Genomic DNA, 6,000 nt, shown 5'->3' on the forward strand with positions numbered 1-6,000 from the left:
ATGATCATTTAACAAATTTTATGAAATAGTTGATTAAACATACCACAACCGACTGTCATATATCATCTTTTAGATCATCAAAAACTCATCGCTAACTAGTGTACGTAATTGAAATCCTACTACGAATGATGGCTCCAATTTGAGTAGCCAACTTAGTAGCTCCTTCAGATATAAGCTATCCACTTTGATTGAATTCAATATGAATTTTTATGTCACTTACTTTAATTTGTTTATTTGAGCCTTTTCTCTTTTTTTTTTTACCCTACATATGTGTTTTGTGCATGTTTAATAGAAAGAGAATGATGTTATTTAGAGTCTATAATACCTATGATTTTGACCATAATTATACGAATTACACAAAATGACTGTCTAAATTTAACACTGTACATAATTAAATATAACCAATACCATGCTACGTACATAAACACCATTTAGTAAACTAATGAACAATGTGTTCAGAAACACCCTGTCATAACGTCTAGATCCGGGGATCTATTGCTAGACATTGACTTTTTGGGAGTCGCCACCAATCTTTTTTGTCTAGGTGCGATTGGCCACCTATGGAATCTGTCCCTTTAGGGAACACCTAAGTTTAAGGGTCCCAAAAAGAATAGGTTCAGGTCTGCTAACCAGAACAGTTCGGGAGTTCGGTTACGTGTGAGGAAGGTTATAGCACCCTCACAACGTCCATCAGAGGATGGTACCAGCTTAAATTTGTGTTATCCAATTAGCCTTAAAATCTTACCAAGTAATTAATTATTGGAAAATTTTCTCAATTGACTCTAATACTTTTAGCAAAAAATTGAGAAAATTCTCTCACCTCAAGAGTATGCAAGAAAAACCACTGTTTCACTTGCAGAGGCTCCGTCGTCGGATTAGTTAAAAAAAAATCAAAATAAAAAATCAAAATCAAAATCAAAATAGAAAGGAAGGAGAGGATGATTATTCTTGTGTAGGGAAAATTGATACTTTCAACTTTTCCCCAAAAATATTTTTTTGAAAATTTACTTTTAAGGAAAATTGATACTTTCAACTTTTCCCTAAAAATATTTTTTTGAAATTTATTTTTAAGGAAAATTGATACTTTCAACTTTTACTCAAAAATATTTTTTTTTGAAACTTTGATTTCCAAGGAAAATTGATACTTTCAACTTTTCCTCAAAAACCCTTTTTGAAATTTATTTTTAAGGAAAATTGATACTTTCAACTTTTCCCTAAAAATATTTTTTTTTAGAATTTTTGATTTTTATTTAAAGAAAATAGAATAATAAAAAAATAAATAAAAATAAAAATAAATAAAGAAAAGTAAAACAAAAATAAAAATAAAATAAAGATAAAAATAATATTAAATAAACCTAATCTAATAAATAAATAAATTAATTAATTAATTAATTAATTAATAAAAAAAAAACTTGAAGCGGCTCGGCTATCGGCTCGGCTCGGCTCAAGGCAGGGAAATCGCTCGGAGGGAACGGCTTGGCAGCTTGGCTCGGCTCGGCTCGACTCGGATGGGGGCAGGCACGCGCGGGTCAAGAAGCGGGTCGACGCTCGGGTCGGGTCGGATTTTCGGCAAAACGCGCGGATCCTCTGATTAACTTAAAGCCAAAACGACGTCGTTTTGGGAGGATATAAAAGGCATTTCCCTTCGTTTTTCGACAGAACACCCCTCTCCTCTCTCTCTCTTCTTTCCTTTTTCTCTTCCTTCTCTCTAAGGGCTGAAGAACTCCGGTGGGTATTTCGTCGGATTCTGGAAATTATCGCCGGAATCTGAAAAATTTCACCGGAAGTTCACCGAAAGTTACCAGAAGATCACCGGTTTTTGGGATTCTTCGCTGAAAACTGGGCAGGTCGTCGAAAACTTCAAATTTGGCCGAAATTCTTGCCGAAAAATTCAACTCTTGTCGAAAAATTCACCGGAATATGGAAATTTCCCAGAAATTTCCAGAAAATTTTTTCGCCAAAAATTTCTAAAAATTTTTTCTCACTCCCAGAACACTCATAAACTTTCCTTAGCTTCCTATACGCCTCCTTTTCTCTTGAATCAGTAGCTTTGCTTACTGTTTTCCCGTGTTCTTCATCTGTTCCAGGAGGTGCCTTTTATAGGGGTTGATCAGGAGTTCCTGATCAATCCCAATTCCTCCTTGGACGGGGATTCAATATTTGAATCCAATTGGACTCTTCTGATTGAATTCCCCTCCACAGTGGGATTCTTCAACTTTTAATCTTAGCCCTCCAAAATAATAAAAAAAAAAAACTAGATAATTAGAAAAGATAAATCAAAAGATATTATATATAAAAAAATAAAAAATAATATCTGATAATCGAAAAAAAAATCAGATAAAATTGACAGATAATTTAAAAAATAATGATAACAAATAAAATAAGATAAACCCAAAAATATATTACAAAAAAATATATATATAATATAATAATAAATATATAACTATATAAATAAAATACATATAAATCTAATATAATGAATAAATAAATAAATAAATATATACATATATTAATACATAATAATAATAATAAATAATAAAATACATAAAATACAAAAGAAAAAAAAATAATAATACAGGATAAAATTGGATTCGGCCTTACCCATTTGGGCCAGGCCTAATTGATCTGGGCCTGGACCTAATTGGGTGTCTACACACCCTTTAGTAAACCATTCAGAAATGTCATTCAGCAAACCATTCAGCATATGATTCAGTTTAGCAATATCATACAATACCATTCAGCAAAATAATATCATATAACAAGGTTAATGAACCACAATATTTAAAGAAAACTACATAAAAATAGCATACATGCAATAAAAGGTGCTTGGACGACTATGCTTATGGTGAAATTAATAAAAATATATATGCATATGTAAATAGTAAGAAATCGAAAAAAAATACCTTTATCGAATAATATAAATAATGCAGTAAATAAAAAAATAAAGATATATAGGTAAACAAAGTGGTACACACCGTTGATTTGTTGAAAGTCGGTGGCGACGATAGGGATAAAGAAACCAAAAGTCTAAAACAAATGTGTTTATGGGTTTGGTTTGGTTGATTAATGTAGCTTTTAATCATTCTTTATACTAATAGTTTGTGATTTGGATGTTTAAGATAGGGGAATGAATATAAAAATTATAAGTGAAAGTGTTTTTCTAGAAGAAAAATCTTCAATAATCCCTTTACAATTTTAGTTGGAGATTATTGAAGGTGTTTTTTACTAAAAGATGCCTTTAGTAATCCAAAAAATAATTTTCAAAGGAAATTATTAAATGTGTTTTTCCTTAAAAAAATGTCTTTAATAATTTTGAACAAAAATTATTGAAGGCATTTGTAGTAGAAAATCGCCTTCACTGATATTTTCGTGATAAGAATGGAGAGAATTATTGAAGGCGTATTATGTAAAAAATGCGTTCAATAAATTCCTTCAAAAAATTATAGTAAACTATTGATTTTTTTAAAATTATTGAAGGCATTTTATACTAAAAGACACCTTTAATAATCCCAAAAATTTTTTAAAAAAAATTGTTGAAGGCATTTGTTCTTAAAAAACGCCTTCAATAATTATGTACAAAAATTAAAAGAAATTAGTGAAGGCATTTTTTTAGAATAAACGCCTTCGCTAATCGTCTTAAAATTTAAGTAGTAAACTATTGAAGGCATTTTTCATTAGAAGACCATTTTAATAATCTCAAAAATTTTTTTAAAAAATTATTAAAGGCATTTGTTCTCAAAAAACACCTTCAATAATTATGTACAGAAATTAAAAGAAATTAGTGAAGGCTTTTTTTTAGAATAAATGCCTTCACTAACCGTCTTAAAATTTGAATAATAGAATATTGAAGGTATTTTTTACTAAAAGATACCTTTAATAATCCTAAAAATTAAAAAAAAAAAAAATTATTGAAGGCATTTGTTCTCAAAAAATACCTTCAATAATTATATACAAAAATTAAAAAAATTATTGAAAGTATTTTTTTGAAATAAACGCCTTCATTAATCATCTTAAATTTTGAGTACTAATATATTAAATGTGTTTTTCACTAGAAGACACTTTTAATAATCTCAAAATTTTTTTTTAAAAAAATATTGAAGGTGTTTGTTATCAAAAAATACCTTCAATAATTATGTACATAAATTAAAAGAAATTAGTAAATTTGTTTTTCTAGAATAAATCATCAACTAACCATCTTAAAATTTAAATAGTAAAATATTGAAGGCATTTTTCACTAGAAAATGCCTTTAATTTTAAAAATTTTTTTAAAAAAATTATTGAAAGCGTTTTTCTGGAATAAAATGCCTTCACTAACCATTTTAAAATTTGAGTAGTGAAACATTGAAGATATTTTTCACTAGAAGACACCTTCAATAATTCCCTTCAAATTATTGAAGGAGTTAATGCAAAACACGCCTTCAGTAAATTCTTTCAAAAATTAAAACGAATTAATCAAGATGTTTTTCTGGATTAAACACCTTCAATAACCTCTTAAAATTTTAATAGTGTAATATTAAAGGCGTTTTGTACAGAAGACGCCTTTAATAATCTTAAACAATTTTTTAAAAAAATTATTAAAGGTATTTTTAGTAGAAAATCGTCTTTACTGATATTCACAGATAAAAATGATAGAATTATTGAAGGCGTATTATGTTAAAAATGCCTTCAATAAATACACCATAAAAATTAGATGAAATTAGTGAAGGCATTTTTGAGGCGTAAACACCTTTAATAATCCCAAATAATTCTATTACGACTTTATTGAAGAGGCTTGTAATATATTCAAAAAATATTTAGGAAAAAATTATTGAAGGCGTTTTTCTTAGTAAACGCCTTCAATAATTCAGTCCAATAAAATTGTCCTCAAACTTAGTGCATCCAATCACCAACTTCAAGCTTCATCTTCGTTATTTTTCTATTTCTCTTTTTAGACCAACTACAATTTGCTTTCCCTTTCCTTCAACTTTTAGTATTCAAGTAATATTTTTTAGAACTCTATTTTGACTATTCATTAGTTATTTACTTTAGATTTTTCTTCATTCGACTATTCCTTTAACTTTTACAATTCATGATTTTTTTTTATTTTAAACAATTTTTTTCAAAACCCACTTTCCTCAAATACCCATTTGTAACCTATCATCCATTTCTTTTTCCCTTTCATTTTTTTTTTTGGGTTTTTCTTGTACCTATTTTACCTTATTTCACCTCAACTACAAATACTCTTGAGTACTGTCTACATTAACAGTAGAGTTTTAACATTCATAATATTAAGTAGCTGATAAAATACTTCACAACAAGGAGTTATGGTATTCTATAAGTATCGATCCTGTTATTATGTTTTGTTTAAAAAATAGTAAACTAAAGTATTTTACATGTTCATTTTTATATAAATTATTTATATACATTTGGTCTGATAATGTAGCAAGTACTAAATTGATAAGAGTTGGATGCAAAAGTCAAGAATACAGAGATGAAATGAAAAAATTTCTTAATTTTGCATTTAAGAATACAAGTGGAGATGATATGATATTATGCTCATGTGTGAAGTGTGCTAATATCGATTGGCAAATGCGTGAAGTTTTTAAAATTTAATTTGTATTGAATTTCTCTCGAAATATGTTAATTGGTATTTTTATGGAGAGTCTGTTCCGTCAAGGTCTTCCACTAGAGTTCTTTTAACTTCAAGGGCTCTCCAACACTGACATAATTCTTTTATAGCAAATGACATTGAAAGCATGTTGCGAGATGCTTTTAACATTTTTAACCAATATTTTTGTAATCTTTCTTCCTAAAATGATAGATTTAATCAGTTCAATATTGAAATGAATAAATTTGGTGAACCTGAGATAGGTGTAGGTGACCAACAACCTAAAAGAGAAGCATCAAAGTTTTATATATTGCTTGAGGGTATGAATGAAGAACTTTATGAGAGAAGAAAGCATTCAAGGTTATCTTTCCATGTTCATCATTTTCACTTGAAATCTTATGTGGATGGATGAA

This window comes from Durio zibethinus, chromosome 27, assembly GCF_047325235.1.
Source record: "Durio zibethinus cultivar Kanyao isolate XHJ-2024 chromosome 27, ASM4732523v1, whole genome shotgun sequence".
In the NCBI taxonomy this organism is placed as follows: domain Eukaryota; kingdom Viridiplantae; phylum Streptophyta; class Magnoliopsida; order Malvales; family Malvaceae; genus Durio; species Durio zibethinus.